Source organism: Melitaea cinxia, chromosome 13 (genome assembly GCF_905220565.1).
Source record: "Melitaea cinxia chromosome 13, ilMelCinx1.1, whole genome shotgun sequence".
NCBI classification, from domain to species: domain Eukaryota; kingdom Metazoa; phylum Arthropoda; class Insecta; order Lepidoptera; family Nymphalidae; genus Melitaea; species Melitaea cinxia.
The window spans coordinates 15,810,016-15,834,706 of NC_059406.1; the positions used below are offsets into that span (position 1 = coordinate 15,810,016).

The 24,691-nt window shown below is 37.4% G+C and overlaps 1 long non-coding RNA gene across 1 annotated transcript; it reads right to left on the bottom strand.

The window, feature by feature from the left end:
- Positions 1–554: 554 nt before the first annotated feature.
- Positions 555–21,266, bottom strand: LOC123659221. The gene is made up of 3 exons (XR_006743998.1): positions 21,050–21,266; positions 10,881–10,890; positions 555–564 (listed from the first exon to the last, which is right to left on the bottom strand). It is a non-coding gene; the product is annotated as an uncharacterized LOC123659221 (long non-coding RNA).
- Positions 21,267–24,691: the final 3,425 nt, after the last annotated feature.

Genomic DNA, 24,691 nt, shown 5'->3' on the forward strand with positions numbered 1-24,691 from the left:
TATGTCGCGAGATAGATGTCGCTACATCCGCATGTAATTCGAATCACAATAATTTACTACAAACTGTTGATTGAATGATTGATTGATTCACCCAGTAGCATATCATTACTGAGTATATGTCTCTTTATCTATTTAGGAGAATGATCAGAGCTAAATCTACTACGCTGCTCCTCTGCGGGTTGGTGGATATGTTCCCTACTATGAGTAACGATCGCTATCAAGTGTCTATACTATAGATCGGTAGATTAACGTACTCTCCGAAGGACAGTGGGGAGATCCACAAGAACAGACGGCCAAACCGGAAATAAGTATTTGTACATATACAAAATTTTCATCCCAAGTAAGCGTCGAACCTGCAATCGCTGTAGTTCAGGTGCCGTATGGCTCGCATACTACATCAAAGCTGTGTAAATAAATATAAAATTGATAAATCCTTGAAATCTGACGTTTAAAAAAATATAAAAAAATTGTCTTTTATGACTTAAACCACACTTGCCGTCTGACACTTAGGTGTTTGAGAAAAGGGAACGTAGCTGAGCGAGCATGATTCAGGGCGCGTAATTTCTTGTGTTAATTAAACGATACAAAGTACTATAATTAGCTTAAACTGTGTTTGTGTTGCGGTTTATCAAGGGGTTTATATTTGATCAAGTCACTAGAAATGTTTTCACTTGTTACAACAAGTCTCATAATACTTATATTCCAAAGGAATTTTTAGTAAGTTATGTGTAAATTTTAAAAGTACTGTCTTGATTTTTTTTATTAGTTTTACCACTTGTCTTCTACTGAAAATTGTGAAAGCGACATATATATATGTGTGTGTAAAAACTATATTTCTCGCCAACTGAGTTTTATTTACACATTATTGATGGTAAGGAATATTCAGCAGGTAATCTTAAGCGAGTCTTTAAAGGAGCTGGTTACTAGCCGCGTTTATGTTATTAAATGAATGTTAAATATGTAACAAACGGTCCGCTAAAATTGTTTGCTAAATTATAAATAAAAACGAACTGCGACAAAGGGCATTAGAAATTGTGTTATTCTTTTCGTCACAAACATATAGGTGCAGCAAGTTTCGCAAAATGTAATAACTTAAAACGAGCAATTCTTGTATTTATATATAATCTGAATCTCGGAAACGGCTCTAACAATTTTCATGAAATTTAGTAGTTTAGGGGGCGATAATTCGATCTAGCTATGTTTACAAAAAATATTAAATAACGTAAAAATTGCCTTCTCAATTAAAGGCGAATACAGGTACATAAGACTATGTTCAGTTCAGTTTATCTAGAGCTGGTTTGTTTTTGTGTTCAGTAAGGCAACCCCTGGGGTCAGGGGTAAGATCGGCAACGCGCTTGCGATGCTTCTAGTATTGCAGGCATTTATAGGCTACGGAGACCGTTTCCCACTAGGTGGATTGTATTCTTGTTTGCCGACCTAGTTGTATAAAATAACTTCTAATATTTTCTGAATATGATATGTTTTTAGACGGCTAAAAGTAATCGCTTAACAGTTGTAGAGTTAATCGCCTGACGATGCGATTAGAACACACTCGATCGTCTAAACATAGATTACTCCAAATTTTTTTACTGATTCTTAATCCGGTAACAAAACCCAGACACGATGACATATTCAAAACGTGGTTTATAGATGACAAAAGGCGGGTATGACCCCAATGATCATACACGTCAATTTTACCACAACGAGTTTGACTTCTAGATACAATTCCTGTTTTAATATTTTTAGAATGGAATTGATAATAAATGATGACAAAATTCTATAATACTTCTTTATTTATTTATATTATTATTAACCATTAATAATTTCAATTGATAAATAATATAAATAAATATTATAGAATTTGTCTTCAAATGCTTTATCATTATAGCCTATACAGTCCACTGCTGGACATAGGCCTCCACAAGCTTACTCCAAAAATAACGTGAACTCATGTGTTTTGCCCATAGTCACCACGCTGGGCAGGCGGGTTGGTGACCGCAGGGCTGGCTTTGTCGCACCGAAGACGCTGCTGCCCGTCTTCGGCCTGTGTATTTCAAAGCCAGCAGTTGGATAGTTATCCCACCACCGGTCGGCTTTTTAACTTCCAAGGTGGTAGTGGAACTGTGTTATCCCTTAGTCGCCTCTTACGACACCCACGGGAAGAGAGGGGGTGGCTATATTCTTTAGAACCGTAGCCACACAGTACTTCAAATGCTTACAATTATTAAGTTTAAAAATTTAACTGAGGTAGGGCACAACAGAATATTTCCTGATCAAAATATGGAGCAGCCCGACTGAAGTAATCAACCCTCAACCTTATAGAAGATCATAGCTAAACAACACTGCTTTCAATCAGTGTTGTGTTCCTGTGGTGAGTAAGGGACCAGAACTCCTCTGGCGAATTGAGAGTAGGGTCGATAAGGCCCCATAAGGAATTTCGGTCCAAAACTATACTATAAGTATCTCCACTTGATGTATTCCAAGCCTTCCAAATGAATTCACGTGAATGATTGCCTCATACGTAACGAGTATATAAGTCTATTTACTTTGTACTATATTTAGAGAGTGGCTTTCGTTAGGGTGACTGTATTGTTTTCAAGTTTACATTCTGAGTTTAAGAATTTTCTGTGCTGAAACAAAATCTACTTACTTGCGAATACGTAAGTTGTATTTTTAATCAACTTCAAAAAAAAAAAGAAAAAAGTTTTTAGTTTGACTTGTATTTTTTACAGGATGTTGAAATAATGATAAAGGTTTTGCTTGTCGTTGTTGTTCGTCGTAAATTTGATCTGACAAGTTAGTTTGAGTTAGTAAGTTAAGTAATATAATAATAATTAAAAAAAAAAACAAAAAACCCGCCTGCGTGAAGAACAACTAATAGAAAATCAACTGAAAAAGCTGGAACTAGATAAAAATTCAATATGCACACAAAGTCAGAGAAATATATAGAAACGATAGCAAACATTTTGTGCTGTACATTTCAAATATATTAAATACGGTAGTCCTTCGAAACTTTATGCAACGTCGTACATAACATGCAGTTGGAGACATGCACAAAGAGAGAATGATTTGACTTATCCTTCAATTTCATGCGTCCGACTGCATATTATCTACGACGTTGCATAAAGTTTCGAAGGACTACCGTATTAATATATTATAAATGTACAGCACAAAATGTTTGATATTGTTTCTATATATTTCGCTGACTTTGTGTGCATATTGAATTTTTATCTTGTTCCAGCTTTTTCAGTTGATTTTCTATTAGTTGTTCTTCACGCAGGCGGGTTTTTTGTTTTTTTTTTTTAATTATTATTTTATTTATGTCTTTTTAGTCAGACAAATTACGTAATCGGTTCAATTCATTAAAAGAGTTTACATCATGTGGTTGATTAAGTAATTTTTTAGGGTCAAGAGAACTGATAGCAAGCCCGGAGAAAGATCTCACTCTGCTCAAAGCAACGTAAGCCTGACCTTTAGCAAATAGGTGACTGCATAAGTCAACAACTATTAGTTTTAATATAATGAAATTATTATTAAAATTATTTGTTTGTATTTGGTATTATGTATTTGTTATTGATTTTATTAATGTAATTGTAAATTGGTGTGACATTTATTAATTTTTATTTGTAATTTTAATTGTATGTTTTTTTTAACCATTGTATTTTATTAGAAAGGCTACAACCCCGAAGTTGATCGTCGCCTAGGAGGCGAGTTTGGCATGGCATAGGCGTGGGAAAGAGCAAAGTCCACATTTTTTAAACTTTAATATTGTATTTCTTTATTAGTATTACGGTAATAATAATCATGATATACCTTTTTAAAATCCTTGTATTATGCCCTTCAATTTGATACCCATATTGTAGTATTCGAGAAAAAAGTTTTTTTTCAACTACAATGGCTTCGCGCAGCCGCCATGTTTGATTTTTTTTTAATGTCACCTATCTAAGAATACTTGGGCAGCTAAGACGAACCTAACAATACCTCAATTATGTAAATCTGTTCAGTGGTTCTGGAAATATGAGGTAATAAAAAATATTACATACAAACATACAAGATACTTCTTTCTTGACAGTCGGGTAATAATACGTATTTATTGATTATTCGACTACCCGAGTTACTTGTTGATTTCAATTGAAATCGGTTTTTTCCCTTTGCGTGCAAACATGAAAAGCCCGTTTACAGTTTGTAGTATATATATTTATATTTATTTATATATTTTTTATTTGTATGATTGTTTATTGCAAAAAAAAAACATGTAACCATACCAGTCGGCTGTTACCTATAACACAAGCATTAAGTTGCTTACCATAGGAACAGATGACTGTGTTTATATATTATAGATATTTATTTATTTTATTATTCTATTTATCTCTATCTATCTATGACCTTTACATCTATTGCAGATTTTTTCAGCAGTGTAAATCCATGTTGGTTACACTGCTCCCGAGATTGCGATGGCGGAGTGTCCTCTCCACAGATGGTAACTGCTCTCGACCTTGCGCCAGCGGGACCCACAAAAACGACAAGTCGCAAAGTGTTGAGCTGGTTCGATTGCAGGACCTGAATCGTGTCTTACGGGGATCCGCTCCGAGTACCTTAGCCGCCTCTTACGACACCTGGTACTTAAGAGGGGCACTATTCTATTCTGCTGATACCCCGAGGCAAATCACGATTTATATTACCAGCATAAAATCGAAAGACAAAAACACACATTTCATTATTATTTTATGTTATGTGACAGAATTATAGTAATCATAAAATAGGTGGGAAAAGCTGATTAATTTTATTAAGCCTTTAACTAATTTGTAATACGGCTTCTATGAATTGTTAAACTGTGTCAATCGCAGATATAAAAGAATAGCCGATAAATAAGCGGAATGTATAACATAGAGGTTTACAATCAGAACGTTGCTATGACAACCTGTGAATGAAAAATTTCTATTCTGTCCTGTTATTTGTTAAAATGGTTACCATAGTGCCAAAATACGAACACTAAAATGTAGGATACACTAAAAACATTTTTTAGTACGGTTGAGGTTACAAACCATTAATTATATGTTTTTTTCTAATGTTTACACGAATTACACTCATTACAATGAAACAATTTTTTCGGATTTTGTTTCGTTGGTTTTTCATATTCCCGAAGATTTGAAAATTTTACATTAATTATATGGGTAAAATCTTCTGTAACTGTAATTCATATATCTGGGTTATTTTGTTTAGAAGTTAACAAAGATCAAGTTTTAATGGCGAAGATAGGTATATTTTTGTTCATCCATCATTAATTAATTATAATAATAAATAAATAAATAAATGCTACACACTCAACAGCCCCCAGTAGGATTTTCTCCTGTGTCGGGGGTCCGGAAACACACAATACACAAGCATAAACGCCCAGACCACGACAAACATATGTATGGCCAATACCAATGATTGTCATGTGCAGGAATCGAACCCCCGACTGCTAGCGCAACAACCAGCGAAGTGACCGCTGCGCCAACGCGTCGTCACAAATGATTTTTATTAGTGAATTGACTACTTCTATTATTTTGTATTTTCTTGCTTGTTCTGCTTTCTAATAATTATTTATCTTGTCCTAGTATGAATATGGTTTTGTAGTGATCCTACTTCAAGGTCAAGGTAATATTTTTCTTTTGTGATTTCTTCGAGTGTCTGATTAATCTTGTAGTATATGATTCGGTATTGTATGATGATGATCATAATTGCGAAAGTAATAAGTAACCGTTACTTGCTTTTTTGCGTTTTATTTATTTAATGGGTTCCTCATCATTCTTTTTTAGAATTAGACTTTTATTTTGTTACCATTTACTATTTCACCTTTAGTTTGAAAACCAGGCTGAGGTTTCGGAACCCCTGTCCTGGTCCTAGCGAGTGCTGCTACATATTCACAGATGCCTAGATAGACTTTTCTGCCTGTGTATTAGACCAAGTGTTAACATATTCAGCCAAAAAAAATCTTTGTTTGATAGTAGCAGAGGTAAGTAAGAAATTACATTAAACATTATAACACCAGAAGGCATAGAATGTATAATGTGACGTAAGTAAGATGTCAGATAGTGAATTAGACAATCGCCATACAATTTTAACTAATCAAGGATATCGTCATACACCGATTTTATCCTAAGTCGAGACGCGATCTCACTAGGAGACACCCTAAGGATGAACGGTAATTCCAAGCCCTCCTAAAGGGCTGCCCTTTTTCTTTCACGACTGGGTCTCAGTACCCGGACACCTACGGGTGAGGGTACCCGGTGACGTTGTCAAGGCCGATCTTAGATCTTATCCAATCAGGCACCCATGGATTGTACACTTATTATGAGCAATTATCTTGAAATTATCATTCTATAAAAAAAATTAATCACTGAAATTTGACAGTTAATAAAATTTGAAATTTGACAGACTGATGTCATACCGATCGGATCAAGGTGCGGGCTTGCAAAGCGTTTCCGTGGCCGTGCGTTGGTGTATCGATCGCGTCGCAATGCGGCGGCACGCGATCGTCTGTTTTAAATTTACTATCGTCCTCATTATGCAATAGTTGCTTGTGAGACCTGTGTTTGACCGACGCGAAGTTGGGGACGTAAGCTGTGAGTTTTTCGCAGTGGGGTTAAGGAGACGTGGCGTCACTCGCTAGCCCGTATGTACAACTGTTCGCTGATGCGGAGCTATACAGATATCAGAATAATATCTACGAACTTTGACAGGTTTCTTCACAGTTAATATGAATTATGACTATTAACTTGCTTATTAAAAAATATTAGGAGAAAAAAGAAAAATGATGTTCTGTTGCGGACGAATAAAAATGTCTTACGATTTATGATTATTATCTTATAATACTACATCAAATCATGATGCTACCGTAGTACATGGAAGGCTGCAACATTTTTTCTAAACAGAGCGCTAGGTCTTGAAATTAGTATTTTAGAAAAAAAAATGCACATACTCTTTAGATTTGCAATTACGATGGTTACATTCCGTGTCTACAGGGTACTGTTACTAAGACTTCACACCCTATTCATTCTCCCCGTCTTTTTAAAATGGTTGTATTCTTGGACTCGTAGTTTAGAAGGCACTATTTGAAAAAAATTATGCTTAGTGTGGAGAAAAGATGAGAGAGGAGAGTGGAGACTGCGTCTTGGCAAACGCAGTGTGGGATGTGCTCGAGTCCGCTGGACCGACGATCTATGGATATACATATATTGCGGAAAACCGGGATGTTTGGCGCGAACTTGAGGCCTATGTCCAGCAGTGAACTGCAATAGACAGGGACTGACTGACTGACTGATGCTTAGCGTGAACAGTCGCCTGTTCCTTGGGTTATTTTCTACTCTACTTTTAAAAACAGACATACTCACAACGTTTGTGGTATGAATGAAATAAAAATAAGAAAATACTTGAAATAAGAACCGATAGACGGATTATATTATACCAGCTTCGGATACGGTTACGAAATCGTCAAATATACGTAATAATAAACATTTTTTTATATCGCAGTCTACCACCGTACCCGCAACACCAAATAACTGTAAGGTCCACCTCATAAACCTAGCAACCAGTACCTGCTACACAAGGAGCATTGCAAGCGCGTTGCCGACCCTACCTTCTTACCGCCCCCGGCGCTATGGCAATCTTACTCACCACAGAAACACGACACTAATTCAAGTTGTAGTACTTCTCCAGACGGCCTGCACCAAATTTAGATCAAACATGTCATTGCATAAATGTATATCTTCTGTAACCTTATCCGAAATCATTTGTAACTTTTATATTTGACTCGCTTACGGATACGGGTTGACTTTTTGGATAACCAATACTTTTATGGTTACGGAGCTCAACTACATCCCTAAAAGCACTCACCAAATAATAAACTAACCAAAGTATAATAAAAAATAACATAAAAGACATTTCAAGAAACATGAAATAATCCTAATATTCGTAATGGAATCCAAATTGCTGTCATATGAGCCTTAATTCCGTCGCGGATTTCTGCTGACGTAAGTATATTTTGCCAATAAAGCGAACTAGTACCTAGGTACCTACGTCATACGTCTCACTGTAACGTCATTTAGATATGAAGCGTTCCTTCAAATCATAGTGATTAGTTATTATATTATAGTGTTCTACGTACTACAGTTATTCGCGACTTTATTCAAGTTAAAGATTTCTAATATATCGTTTACATACTTCACATACTTCAGGATTGTAGGGGTCTACCCACGTTGTATTACTTGTCGATGTAATTAAAGTCGATTTTTTTTGTATGCGAACAAACACAATTATTAGAATGTTGAAACGGAATTGTAAAGTTGTACCATGTAAAAACATCTCAATATAATAAAATTCAATACAGACGAAACCACGTGCTTTGTCTAATATTATAAAGTTAAAATAAAAGTGTCTACGACGGTAGAGTGCGACCACAAATTTGTTTAACCGCAGCCGGTGGTCACCGGTGATCATTGCTCTATCATTTTCAATTATTAATAAAATAATTTCAGTTATAGTTTATTTTCTTGCACGCGGTGTTTTTCTGAGAGTATGTTAAGCTGTCGGTCCCTGTTGTTATCGTATGTGTTCGCAAAATGTCTGTGTTCATGCAGTAGAAGTGGATTTTATAGAAACAATTGGATTTGGTCTAAAAGAACGTTTATTATATTTTATTTTATGACTATTACAAAGGCAGTATATTTTACTCTCGGACACACAAGAAGAAGAGAGACTATATTAGCTTATAGACACAGTTCAGCGAAGACACCATAGATTAATAAAACTGATAAATTGAATGTTGCCTTATTTTAACAGTATGTTACACTTATAGCAATCGTTGCTCATAGTAAGGAATATATGCGTCAACCCGGCAAACATTTCTATGGCAAATACATATATTTGTCATGTGCGTAGAACCCGCAACCCCTAGCGCAGCAGCTAAGGGCCAGTGCTGTGACCGTTGCGTCAAAGTTAAGCCATCTCGGCGAGCGAGTTAAGCCATCGATCCCGGTTGTTATCATCTACACTTGATAGCGATCGTTACTCATAGTAAGGAATATATGCGTCAACCCGCAGTGAAGCAGCGTGGAGGATTAAGCTCTGATCCTTCTCCTACATGCGGGAAGAAGCCTATGTCCAGCAGTGGGATATTACAGGCTAAATCGTGATCAGGACCAGTTCTTACAAAATCAAAAAGCTAACATTATGTTTCTAAGCCTAATAGTCCTTTAAGGCTTAATAAACCTAAGTAACCCTTTAGCCACGATTGTTTCAGGCTAGATAAAACAAAATTAGACGATTTTAGGTCGGTTTAAAATAAAACGAACGAAATTCGCATGATTACGGTCGGAGGCGCGCCGAATGTAAATTTCTTTGAGATTGGGTCTCGTTCTCTACTGTTCGTTCGAAGTAGCTACTATGTTTATTTTGTTAAAAAATTCTATAGATATCTATTTTAATTTGATTAATATTGTAGGCTTACATTTGTGTAGCTTTGAGAATAGTGTATTCGTTAGATATTGTAGCATTTGTTACAGGCATATAAATCCCATTTCTCAACATCATGTTTTAGCTATTTCGTCGTATATTCATTGACTCTATATTTTTAAAACTTAGTAAAAAAAGTTTGGGTGTGGCTTCGTTCTAACTTCACGTTGCTAGCTTCATCTACGTTGACTAGCTAAATTCAGGGTTGTCACTTTTTCGTGACGATGTGCGCGCGCATTCATTGGCTGGCTAACTTCACGTTGCTAACTTCTTTTTCGTTGACTAGCTAACTTCAGGGTTGTCACTTTTTCGTGACGATGTGCGCGCGCATTCATTGGCTGGCTAACTTCACGTTGCTAACTTCGTCTTTGTTGACTAGCTAACTTCAGGGTGTTGGTTTTTTGTGAATATGTGCGCGCGCATCGTAAAAATCCACTCTCATCAATCTTCTCTAACGCGACAAGAGAAGTGTAACTTGAAAAATGTACAATCATGTGATAGGATTATAATTTTACTCACCGAGTCCTGTCTTACCTGAGATATCCGTAAACATTTAGATTAAATACGTTAATACAAATCCTCTTGTATCAATGTATCAATTAGTGCTTGAAAGACATTCAGACACAATTCTGTAATAAAATTAAAATATAACCGATGTTGTTTATACTCGTAAAATAAAAATGTACCGGAAAAATATATATTTAAGCGCACAATCTAAAAACAACATTGGATATTTATTTTTGAAGTTAAACTTCTTTAGCAATAGGCCTGCACTGTGTCTTAGATATACGAAACGTAACTGGGTATGAGAGATAGAGAGAAAGAAAATGTGTGCTCGCACCTCTCTATCTTACTCTGTTCGCCTCGCCCGATCACACTTTTCGTAATGCTCTCATCACGTTTTCACTTTGTTACTCCCCAAATCAAAGCATGAATTGGGAAGTATGGAGTAGGGCCGGTGAATGTGTGACGAGAGCGTTATGAAAAGTGTGATCAGGCGAGGCAAAATGAAGCGCAGAGGTAGATAATAATGAGGATATAAAGAGAGAGTTACGTTTCGTATATTACTGGAGGGGCAATTAAAGGAGGTTTACTACCGTCGTGTGGTCTAAAGCACATTCGTTTTTTTTTTTATGTCTGTCATTATTACAATTAGGTTTGTATACAAGAAAATTGATTTATTCACGAAAAATAGTGGCGGTTCCAAGTTCGCGGTGTTATCTATCATATCATGGCTAATCATGTCAGAGCATGATTAGCTAACGGGTCACTTGAGATTTTATAAGTTAAACAAAGCTTGATACTGCTAATTTTTAACGAGGAACATGTTTATTATATATACACAGCCTTGTTTTTGTGAGTTATGTTGAAAATATAAATTATACCTACTTAAAACTTCTTAAATTAGCACTCGCAAAAAGTTCCTACATTTCCAATATATACTAATATTATACAGCCAAAGAGTTTGTTTGTTTGTTTAAACGCGTTAATTTCAGGAGTCAAAGGTGCGAATTGACAATTTTTTTTTGTGTTGGATAGTCCATTAACTGAGGAAGATATATAAGAAGCTATATAATGTTTTATTACGATACGTGTTTCCATAAATTAACGCAGACAAAACCGCGGGCTACAGTCAGTATGCAATAAATAAAATTGTTATTTATCGTTGAAGTGAATTGTTTTTCTTTCAGACCAAAAATACTGCCATTAAATTAAGAACGGGGTGAAAATTCAGCGAAAAGTTTTTGTCACATTTTCATCTTACAATTTCGTTTCGCGGATTAAAAAGCCCGGAGGCTTTACAAAATATCACTTTGAAAATAATTTTCGAGGTAAGTTCGCTCGTTTTAAATAAATAATAAATATTTTGTATATATATTTATTTAGGTACAAATTTCTATTCAGAACGCGGTAAAAACCTACATAAATTAAAAAGCATATCGTATGTTCTATGACTTTGCATTTCAAATTAATCAGGCGCTTGAAAACGAATAGTACAGTTTTCATAATATTATCTGTGCATCGCGGTTTCACATACGGTAATTTAAGAAAAAAAACTACCTATAGCGTTTCTCGATAAATGTATTTTATAACACAAAGAGAATTTTCCAATTAGAACCAGTTGTTCCTGAAATTAGCGCGTTTAAACTAACAAACCTTTTAGCTTTGCTAGTGGTCGCCCAGTGGTCCAAATTCGACCATAACTAATTTAAATTATAAGTTTGAACATCAAACAAAAGAATATATATGCGTGTGTGTCAAATACATAGTTGTGTTTTTTTTTTATTGATTTAACGAATTTTTTTTACCATAACTAAAAAAAATATGATCATTCTGCACTCTTTCTCTATATAAACTGTAAGTGTACGAATTTTCATACTCCTCCGTCAGCGCAATTTTCTTTAAAAGGGCACAAAGTTTTTGCTTCACGTATTAATATATAGATAATATTACTAAATAGTATATTAGTAAGTGTTATGTTCGTACTTTACAGTTCAGTACCTAACATCTTCATCATTTATAATAATAAACATTTAAGTTTTTTTTCTACTTTTTTATAACTAAATGAATATTTTATCGTTTTAAAATAAAAAAATGCGTGCGTAAAAAGTACACATGTCATAAGTAAAAAATTTTTGGCAAACTAATTTTTGTCTCATTTATATTTATACAAATCTAAAGCTTTAGATTTCCGTTACAGCGCCATCTAGTTAATTGCAATGTAATACTATCGATATTGATGTAACAACTTTTGTAGTTACTATAGCACACGGTAGGTGGCTCTGTTGTTCGACAAAAACTTTGCCGTTTCATCAAAACGTTGCACATCTTCTAACGTTTCATGCGTAAAATTTATACCCTCATGCGCCTAAAAAAGTTTCACTTCAATAATAATATTATATATGGTATATAATTTATTTCTAGATTAAAAAAAAAAAATAATTACCGTCCTCAGTCTTGATTTGAAATACCGATCACACGTGGGTCTAGCGGACATTTGTATTATAACACACATTTTCATTAGTTCTCTTTTGTTTTGTATTATTTTAATTCAAGCATTTTAGTGTACCTGTGAGGCGTAATTGCGTAGAAACCTTTTCGTGTAAAAGAATTTAAATGATTTTAAATTCTTTGTACATTTTACAATTTTAAACCTCGTCACGTTGGTCTCCTACCACGATGATTATATTATTTTCGCGATGTTCATGTTAATGTTAATGTTAAATATTTCGCATTCAGCTAGTAACATCCCACTGTTGGGCATAGGCTTTTTTCTCTATGTAACAGAAGGACTGAAGCTTGGTGGATACCACGCTGCTCCAAGGCGGTTTGGCGGATATATTCCTATGAGTAACGATCGCTATCAGGTGTACATGATAACAACTGGGACTGACTTAACGTGCTCTCCGAGGCACGGCGAGGAGAACCACAAGGACTGCACAAACACCCAGACCACGTCTAACAACTGTCTGGCCAATACAAATGTTTGTCATGTGCGGTGATCGAAACCGCAACCGCCAGCGCAACAGCCACAAACCAGTACTGTGACCGTTGCGTCAACGCGTCGCCACGCGTATTATTGAAGTGAAACTTCTTTGAAGTCGTTGTGATTTGAAACTCGATGAAATGACAATGGGTCACGATAAAGAACCAAACAAATAAATGTATAAGAGTAAATCTCTCGTAGGCTACTTTTTAGAAGTTTCACTTCTGCCGTGTGTGAATTGCACACACACACACTTTTTAAAGCTTATTCGAAAAAAGAAACTTTTGATTTAATTATTAACACAATTGCATTATATAAAAATCATAATTATAGATAGAAGTATCATTAGAATACATATATACACTTGTATAGCTTCAATAAAATCAATCTACAATAGCTGACTCAGCAAACGTTGTCTTGCCGCTAAACGCTATTTAAAAATAGGGGTTGGTGGTAGAAGGGTGAAAATTTAGGGTCGTATGTAGTTTTTAACGCCAAATCATAAAAAATAAAGAATAAATAATTTATCTAAAAATTAAAAAAAAAATTAGGGTTGAACTACCCTTAAAATTTAGGGGGATGAAAAATAGATATTGTTCGATTCCCAGACCTACCCAATATGTACACAAATTTCATGAGAATCGGTTAAGCCGTTTCGGAGGAGTTTAACTATAAACACCGCGACACGAGAATTTTATATATTAGATTATGTCCTTAAAATTTCGATTACACTATCCCTGTCAACAGATTGTACATGCATAGTTGTATATACACGTGTACATGATACACGTTTGTTCAGAAAATTCTTACTAATATTCTTATATTCTGCATCGGATGCTCCACGTAATATAGACGGTGTAGCGAATCGCATTCTTCTTGGTGACTTGTTATCTTCGTAACAAGGAAATATTGTTATAGGGTCTACAATATTTGATACAAATTTCTATACTTTTATGCATATTTGTGTTATACCTCTATACGAAACAAAACTATACCTACTCCATAAAATTTGATGCTTTTATTATAATGCATCATATTTACCAATAAAGCGTAAGTAAAATGACAATTCAAAGGTGTCTTTGGAAGCCTATTTGAATAGACTTTGTTGATTTCATTTGAATAATGGCCGCAATAATCAGACTAAAGAAATGATTGAACCAGAGTTAACTGACTATAAATTATATTAATGTCTTTGATAATAATGTATAACGTTTTCAACGATTAAGTTTGCCTCGTCATTGTAATCGCTAATGTCAAAAGGTTGATTTTCATCCGATTATAGTTTTAAGAGTAGCGATTCACTGGGAAACGCAGTCTCTGCATTTTTAGCCGTCTTGATTGCAAAGTGGTTTTATTTACGATAGTTTCTCAAATAATAATTGATCGTTCCTATTCAATAGTACCTACTAGTATTATTTTATTTTTACAAAAGTATTCTAACTGATATTTTCTGAAGACGTGAAAAAAAAAACGCCCCCGTATGACGTAGATCCTGTGTTAAAAGTCCGAACATATATACAACACGCAGGCACCGGTTTGTTCCTTGTAAAAAATAATGCAATTTCGCTTACATTTGAAAATGGAAGAGTTAAACTTATTAATTTGAAATCTAAATAATAAGGAATCGCTAATTGTGTTGCCAAGCGCAAAATTCGAGAACGCCTGGAATTATTCCATTAACTATCTTTTTAAATTTCTAATTGATACTTTCAGAAAATTGGAAAATTTTACAAAAACCAAGAAGACCATAAACAAACTAAACGTATTTAACGATTTGTAGGAAACGACAGTCTCTGTAGGACCAGCTGGTTATGCAATAAATGTAGAGAATTTATTTATTTATTTTTTGAAAGCACTAATTACTATAAAAAAATCTTTTTCATTGTCAGATCACGACAAATATGTATACAAACTTTAAAAGGCTTATCCAAACGCCTGTCATCACTGATGAACAAAATTTCGACGGCTAGCGCAACACAAAGTTTTTGTAACTATACCCGCTGTAAAATATCCTTTACAAATACGTAGTTTTGCGAAATAGTTTCACGTCAAACTCATTTTCGATTTTCATCTTCGACGCTAGCCTCGTTTTTCTTTATAATGAAAATTTAAAACAAAAAATATATATAACATCGAAACATCGCACGGAGCGGGCACGTGGATTTGATAAAGTTCGAAGTTTTTCCATTAAAGTTCCTGATAGCGATGCAGTATTTGATCTAGTATATAGTTTTATGTATCAGCTTGCATAGATCGATGTCCGTCCAATGAGGACGAAGTTTGATTGGATTTAGGATTGTTGTTGATAGAAATGAAACTAATATTTAGGTCAAGTATTTCGATATTTTTTTACCCCAGAGAAAGCAAACGAGCCGATTGTCCGTCTGATGATGGTAAACGGTTCCCTTAGACTATGGATGGACATCTACAACACTAAGGGCCCAATTCACCCCCCTATTCTATTACGAATAAATTTAAACAGGAGGGTAGAATGGGCCATTATTTTCACTTCAATCAAGAAACTACAATTTTTAGATTTACAGTAGCGAATAAAGATATGGTGTAAATGTAGTGGAATTTGGTGTAAATATAATAAACTTTTATCTGTCGGATACTGTAAACTGTCAAATATCGTTAACGGCGGCTGGTGAAACAGGCCCTAAGAGTATTACAAGTACATTGCCGACCCGACTCGCAAATCTCCCCAGAGGCTTTGGTTACCTTAATCGCCAAAAGCACACATCGCTATTTGAGAGCGGTATTATTTGGTTGTGGTTTCTTTAGGGTTAAGGTATTTTCCTAGTTGGGCTGCTTAGTTTTGAGTGAGTATTTCCTTCTATGGCCTACCTTATTAGATGTTAGTGCAACAAATTCTGAGGTATAAAAAAAATCTAAATTCATTTAGAGTAATTCAAGAACATTTACTAACTTAACATTCAGCTAATGTGTGTTAGTATACGTCATCTCACCAGATGTTATGCGGTACGTGACGGCTCGTTATTAAAAAAAATCTCGCTTAGATTCAAGCTAGTCTAGGTCTTAAACCCCGGACATAAAGCTATTAATTGGTAATATCATTCATATGATAATCTCTCATCAATTAGTTCTGCATATTTGAAGGATCTCTAATCTCGGTTAAATGAAAATAGTGATTGTATTATCGAATATTTCTTGAGATACTCATATCTGTATTTATATGAGCGCAGTAAAACAAATTAGTCTGTGTTCTTGAAAGCGTTCATTCAGGAATTTTAAGTCTATTTTTAGAAGTTTTTGTTAAGGTATAATTTTATTTTGAACCTGTTACACCAAAAGTTTAAGTTTACAGAGGCTAGTCTACCCTTGCAAGGTTGTCTAATCTTTTTTGTTGAAATGGGTCATTCAATTCGCCTACGTCATACTCAATATAAAAGCAGCTAAAGTCATGATCTATCACCGATGCAGGTTTTTTTCATACAACAAGGTCGGCAAACAAGCGTACGGCTCATCTGATAGTAAGCGGTCACCGTACTTTATAGGCGCCTGCAACCAGGCGCATCGGAAATGCCTTCTTGCTATATTGGCTATAGGCTATATAGCCAAAAATAAACTACAATTTTTATTTGATTTATTTTTAATGGATTGACAAAATGTTGTACTGAATGACTTAAAACGTACAAAAAGGCACGTAGCGTAGTAAAATGAAAGGGTACATTCGCGCATTGAGTGCAGTAGATCCATAAAGAATTTTATGGAAAGTAGGTCTTTTTTTTGGGATCTCTTTCAATAAGGAAATAAAGTTTTATAGCGGAAACCCTTTCTTACGTATTCCTCCCGCAATATAAACACAGTCTTAGACGTGATCCAGTATCAAAGCGACTTTGTATACGCTTCAGACTGTAATATGCCACTGCTGGGCATAGGCCTTTTTTCCCATGTAGGAGAAGTATCAGAGCTTAGTCCACCACATTACTCCACTGCGTGTTGTCGGATATATTCCCTACTATGAGTACAATCGCTATCAGGTGTTCATGATAACAACTGGGACCGACGGCTTAACGTGCTCTCCGAGGCACGGTGGTTATATTACATGTTTATATTATTTTACCGATTTCAAAGAAAAGGAGGAGGTCCTCAATTTGACTGTTTTTTTGTGTACTACCTCACAGATTCTTACTGGGTGGACCGATTTCGATGATTTTTTAAAATTGATACTTGTTGTCGTTGTAATTGAAGTCAGTTTTTTTTTGTTTGCGAGCAAACACAATTATCTTTGACATATTTTAAGAATTGTTAATAATTGTTCTTCTGAAAATAATATTGAAAAAAAAAAAACGAATGTGCTTTAGACCACACGACTAACGGAAAACTTCGTAAAAACGTACCTCTCTCTTTCTATTTTCGCTAGCTTATATCTCCTCTCAACTTCCGTTCGCCTCGCCCGATCACATTTTTCGTAACGCTCTCGTCAGTCGTCGTCGTCAGGCATTATTCCCCAAGTTAAGCGTACTTAAAGAAATTTTACTTCAAAACATCATTACATACGGCGTATACAAATATTTGGCGTGTCAAGGATCGAACACGTAACGCTGACGCATAAGCCAAATGTTGTGACCACAGTGGCAACACGTCTACAATTTTTGAATTCACTACTGGGGGCTATTAAGAGGGAAGAATTTATTTATTTATCTATTTACCTCCTAAATAACTAATGTTGGAAATTCTAAAATTTTCGGTTTGTCATAAAAGAAACCGTTTGGTGTCGAGGGACACCAGATAGGAACGAAGATCCTTATTATAAAATATTAATTTCAAGTTCTATTCGAGGTATAAAGAAAATAATTATTCGGGTAAACATTTTTTATTATGATCTTTATATCGTTAAAAAAATTATTTATCAAAATTCTTTTAACACATTTATTTTATTTATAATGATTTATAAAAATATATAATAACAATCGAATGATATAATAATAATAGTAAACTGTAATAATAATAACATTCATCACGTAGACTATACATTAGACACTGTATAGCCATTATACATAGACTAAGGTACCCGCTCTCTAAGGGGCTCCGCTACGCCCCATAAGGAACTTCGTTCCAAAAATAAACTTCACAATTTCCGTTGAATTAAATACTAAAGATAAAGGTTGTTGTTATTTCTTTTCTAAAGGTTGTTGTTATATAATTTTATATTGATACTAGCTGACCCCGCAAACTTTGTTTTGCCATCATCAATGGTGACCGCAGGGCTGGCTTTGTCGCACCGCCACTGTTTTGCCATATATGTTATTAACCCCCTTGCCCCCCCCCCCTTATAACTTAGGGATATGAAAATAGATGTTGGCCGATTCTCAGACCTACCCGATATGCACACAAAATTTCATAATATTTTATTAACCCCCTAACTCCCCCCCCCCTTATAGCTGAGGGGTATGAAAAATAGATGTTGTTCGATTCTCAAACCTACACAATATGCACACAAAATTTCATGAGAATCGGTTAAGCCGTTTCGGAGGAGTTTAACTACAAACACCGTGACACGAGAATTTTATATATTAGATGTTGTATTAATTCATCGTTGTCTGTATCAAGTGCTTCGATACCGTCGTGTTGCTAGCCAGCTATTAAGAGTGATATCTCGAAGGCGTAAAGTCTTAGTTAGTAGGTCAATAATTGTTGGAAGATCGCCAAGAAAATGGAACTTTGTTTGTTGATACATGTAATGGATGTGATGTTTACTTTGACTTGAAGACTCAGGATTAGGGAAATATTCGAGGTAAAGACGGAATGACTTGTGGTTATCCTGAATTTCATTTTGTACTACTGATTTCTAGATCAAAAGATGAAGTTCACATTATTTTTTCATTTTTAACCGACTTCAAAAAAAGGAGGAGGTTACTCAATTCGATTATATATATATATATATATATATTTATGTATGTTTAACTTCGTCGTTTATGAACCGATTTTGATAATTCTTTTGAAAATATCCCCGGTGTGGTACCATGATAAGGAAACAAGGATCTAATGAAGGAATCCCAGAGAAATCGAGGAAAATTTTCGAAAATCTGCATAACTTTTTAGTGGGTGTACCGATTTTTTATCGAAAGCCGATGTTTATCATGTGGTAACATTTAAATTTCATCGAGATCTGATTACAACTTTTAGAGTAATCTTTGATAATGCGTATTTACTTGACTATTTTTTCATCTACCTACGTTGTATTACTTGTTGATAAAATTGAAGTCGGTTTTTTACGTTTGCCTGCAAATATAATTACATAAAAAAAAAGCAAAAAAGCAAAAAAGCTGCGGACATTTATAAACAGCTTGCGCGCGCGGCGAGAGTGACTTGGGGTCTGAACGGAGAGATTGTACGGACCATTTATCTGGCGGTGATAGAGCCCATTGTTCTGTACGCAGCGAGCGTATGGTCCTCTGCAGCAGAGAAGTTGACGGTACGAAAGCAACTAAACTCACTGCAGAGAGGATTTGCTCTGAAAATGTGCAGGGCGTACAGAACGGTGTCGCTTACATCGGCACTAGTCCTCTCAGGTTTGCTCCCGTTAGACCTTCGTGTTCGAGAGGCGGCCATACTATTTGAGACCAAAAAGGGTTACAGCACGGACCTTCTTCCACCGGGAAGAGAGCTGGAGCGCAAGGTGGGACCAATGCAAAACCCCCACCCTTCTCTACTCATGACAACGGAGTACGAGCGCTTAGAGAGTCTGAATCCCGAAGTCCTTGAGGAACACAGCATCGTCGGGCCTCTTATCTTTACCGACGGAAGCAAAATAGAGGGTAAAGTTGGAGCCGCCCTCACATGTTGGGACCAAGACAGGGAAGTAAGATACTCCACTTTCCGGTTAGAGCCGCACAACACTGTCTTTCAATCCGAGATGTACGCACTCTTCAGAGCAGTGGAAATAGCAAAAACCTCAAAGTCACGCTCCATCAACATCTTGAGCGACTCGAGGTCATCTTTGGATCTGTTGAGGAGCCCCTCAGTGACTCACCCTCTGGCCGTGGAAATGAAGAGTCGAATCAGACAGCTCCGGGAGGAAAATAAGACAGTGCGGTTCTTTTGGTTGAGGGCCCATGTTGGAACACCGGGCAATGAGAGAGCGGACGAGCTGGCCAAAAGGGCGGCTTTAACAAAAAATACGGCACCTGACTACGACAGAGTACCAATCTCGTATGTCAGAAGGCAGATCCGGGAAGCGACTGTCAGGGTCTGGCAGGATAGATACAATTCTTCGAAGACTGGCTCGGTCACGAAAATATTCCTAACGGATGTAAAGACCGCTTACAGACTGGTAAGGAAATCGGCACCAACATCTGTCGACACGCAAATTCTGACCGGCCACGGAGGATTTGCGGCGTATCTTCACAGATTCCACCTCACTGACAGTCCCTCGTGTATCTGCGACCCGAATTGTGAGGAGACAGTTCTGCATATTATACTGAATTGCCCGAGGTTCAGTAAGGAAAGGCTGGATCTGGAACTCAAACTCCAGATTAAACTGGACCAGCCATCGCTCCATACCATCCTGGAGAGCGAGGCCAGCAGAACGTCCTTCCTCACATTCGCGAGAAAGGCCGTCAATACAGCCGCAAAGAGGAACAGCACGCTTTCTCCATCACCGGCTTTAACACCTGCGCAGAGTGCCAACACCGTCGTTCATACAACACACACTCAGATACACTACACACAAGCACAAATAGAGCAAAACCGTGACCAACAAGCCGCTCAGCGAGATAACACAACAGCTCCGCGGATGTCTCCTGGCCGCACCCTTCTGGGCCAAATAACTAGGACCATGTCTTCCTCACTCCAGGACCTGTTCAGGAATAGAGCCAACCAAAACGCACCTCCGCAGCCGACTCAGAGCAGGATGACACAATCCTCGCCCAGTGAAGTGAATGGAAGTGGAGAAGTTGGTATTAGGACCAGATGCGTGGCTCTATTCATGGACAGCGAAGTGGAGAGGATGGGGATAAGCTTCTGTCGCTCCGAAGAACTCAATCGGCTGGCGATTTCACCGGGACTCGCCTTATTGATAAACGGTAGCACTCAAAAGACAAGCATAAGGCGCACAAAAATCACAGCGCTAGCGCAAGAGCAGGAGGGCGACTCGACCTATCGTTTGTTGCGGTTAAAAAACAAAGAGATCGCACTCTTCGAATGGGGAGAGACGTCCGCCTTCGCGCAGTCCAGCTTGTGGCTACAGCGGATGAGCGAGATCCCCGGGGGAATCCCCGGAAGAATCAGTGTTGATTCGATGAGAGTCGGCTATGATAGAGGCGACGTATCAGATAGGTATGGTTGCCTAATGGCCTCCAAGAACAGTGAGGTCATTGTCTACGAAGACAGGGGGGAGGACCTTGGTTACTTAAGACCAAAATCAAAATCACCTTCACCCTCTGCATCGCCGGCTCTCGGGGAAGCCGCACCGAGCGACTCGGAGCGCCTACAACTAAAGGTCGAGGCCCAGAAGGTGGAACAACGTAGGGCAACGGCCGCACCCAAATCTAAGCCGAGCTCGATGTCATTGGCGACATTTATCCAGGCAACCATCTCCCCGAAGCAAAGTAAGCTTCCCCATCACCCCTCTCCCAAAAAGGCTGGACAGGGAGAGCGACTATCGGAGGCGCTGAGCAGGTTCACCAAAGACAATAGTCCGAGGCAACCAGCGGCGTCACCGGCCGCTCGAACTAGGGCCGATATGGGACAAGTATCACCACCGAGACTTCGACCGGCGTCCACACCGCTTCAACACGCGGAAAATGCCCTAATCGAGTTCCTGGCCATTATTAAGGCAAACCGCGAGGTAAGCTTGGCCACCTGCAAAAAGATCATGCAGGCCTACCAGTACGATCACCAAAGATTACTGGAGGTGGAACTCGAAGAAGCCGAAGCAGCCATATACAACAGTGATACCCGACAAATACTCAAGGGCAAGATGTCGGGTAGGTATATGGCCGCATATAACATCACAGCAGGCTTCGTGAGCGCGGTCGAGTCTGAGGGTAATGACGAGGAGTCACAAACCTTTGAAACACCCGAAGGGGACCCGGTGGTGGTAGTGGCGAGATGCACGAAAGTAATGCTGGGCGACCGGATGCTACGGATGGCAAAAACCATCACGAGCGACCGGGCCGAAGCCGGCTTACCGTACGTGACCTGGGAACTACCATCACTGGAGTGGATAAACGGGGTACCAGGATGCGGCAAGACAACCCGAATAGTCAGGGACTTCGATGGGGACACGGAAGTCGTGATTACGACCACAGTCGAGGCGGCTAAAGATCTAAAAGAAAAACTGGTGCACCGCTATGGCAACAAGGTCAAGCAAAGGGTACGTACTATGGCCTCCGTTCTGGTAAATGGCTTCCGTGAGGGTTTAAAAATCAACCGCCTAACGGTGGACGAAGCCCTCATGAACCATTTCGGAGCCATAGTAATGGCCGCCCGACTATCGGGAGCTGAGAAGGTAGTCCTCATCGGAGACATAAACCAACTGCCGTACATCGACAGGGATAACCTGTTCGAAATGCGGTATTGTAGACCAACCCTTATAACGACTATTTCGTGCGAGTTGTCGTGCACGCATCGTAACCCCAAAGATGTCGCCTTTGCCATCAGTGAGGTTTACAAGTCCGTGTACAGCTCAAGCACAAAGATCCGATCTTTGCGAGTGGAGAGTCTCACAGGCGCGCGCATTCCTGTAGGAAGGGACCGAACCCTGTACCTGGTATTTACGCAAGAGGAGAAGAGATTGCTGACTGACCAGGGATACGGGTCCGGTGAGGGATCGCGCGTCTTAACCATTCATGAGGCGCAGGGCCAGACCTATGAGGACGTCATCGTCCTCCAGACAAATACAAGGAGGCTCAAGATCCACGACAGCGTTTCGCACGCTGTAGTCGCGGTGACTAGACACACCAACACCTGTGTCTATTACACCGACGACCGTGACGACGCAATTGGTCGCTTTGTGGCGAGGGCAGCGGAGATGACGGACAAGAAAATCCTTGAGCATAGTCTCAAGATGGCCATTCACCATAGAGATGCTGCCGTCATTGAGAATGTGCTCAAAATGTTGAAAAATGTAGAGGTGTGAAGACATTATTGTATTGTAAGTATAAATTATGCGTAGATAAAAGTGTAAAGTAAGTAATATAAATAATAAAATTGAATGTAATAGTATAGGAATAGGATAATGTAATTGTAATGATAAGGCTTTATATATTTACTTAATAAGATAGGATTAGTCATATAATATATTAATAAAAAAAAATTAAAAAAAAAAAATTAAATTTAAATGGACAAAACGATTCCTAACCACAAAAAAAAGTACCTAACTACTAACAATAACATAGGTTAAGTGTACATTGTAAGTAGCAAATAAGTGTACATATATTGTAGTTAGAAAATAAGTGTACATATATTGTAGTTAGCAAATAAGTGTAAATATAATAAAAATAATTAGTATATAAGAATATAAAATAAGCAATATGTAGAATAGTCTTGGTCAGTGGACTCGCGTCGACTTTTAGAAATTTGAAATTTTAAGACTAGTTATTAAGGCTTCTAGATTCTAAGTTGCGGTGAAGTACCGATGCATGTTAAAAAAAAAATAATAATAACAATATATGGAATAACAAAAGCACGGGCATAATAAGCCTGTGGATATATCACATAACAAAAAAAAAAAAATATAATTACATAATTATTATTCTTATATCTTACATTAACAACATAACAACAATGTTTTCTTTATATACGCGGGTCGTATGTAATAAATCACTGTTAGAGATATAACAACAGAGGCGACTCTGTATTCTGTTAACTTTGTATTTTATTCATTTCTTGTTACTTTAAAGTTTTTGCGATAATGTGTTAAATATATAAAGTATTTGATAAACATATGTTGGAGAATTCAATGGTTGAATTTCAACTGAGGTAGGGCACGTCAGGATATATTCTGCTCAAAATCTGGATCAGCCCTGAGGAAGTGCCTCGACTTTATAGATGATCACAGCTAAATAATACTGCTTTCAAGCAGTGTTGTGTTCCTGTGGTGAGTAAGGTGATCAGAGCTCCTGTGGCGAATTGGGGGTAGGGTCATCAACGCACTTGTGATGATTGTAGTATTGCAGATGTCTATAAGCTACGGTAATCGCTTACCATCAGGTGAGCCGTACGCTTGTTTGCCGACCTAGTTGTATAAAAAAAAGAAGAGAAAAATAAAGTAACACGCGCACTACGTTAGACGAAGTCAGTTAAATTCGCATCACTAGTGATAACTTAAAACTACTTCGTCAAATTACGCTCGAATTTAAAAAAAAAGACATCACAAGCACCAGTTTTAAAAAGAAAAATCGGGACACAGTAAAACGTTATGAGATTACAGACAATAAAAATACATTCGAACTTAGCGTTCCTTTTTTAAGCTGGTTATAGATAATGAAAAACTTATAAACGTATCATAAATAACTCTGTATCTGTATATCTTAATTGCATAAAATTATCTGTAGATGCACGGTGGGGAGACCCACAAGGACACGGCAAACATCTGTATGGCCAATACAAATGTTTGTCATGTGCGTAGAACCCGCAATCTCTAGCGCGTCAGCCAAGAACAAGTGCTGTGAGCGTTGCGCCAACGTTAAGCCATCTCGGAGAGCGCGTTAAGCCAACGGTCCCGGTTGTCATCAGTAG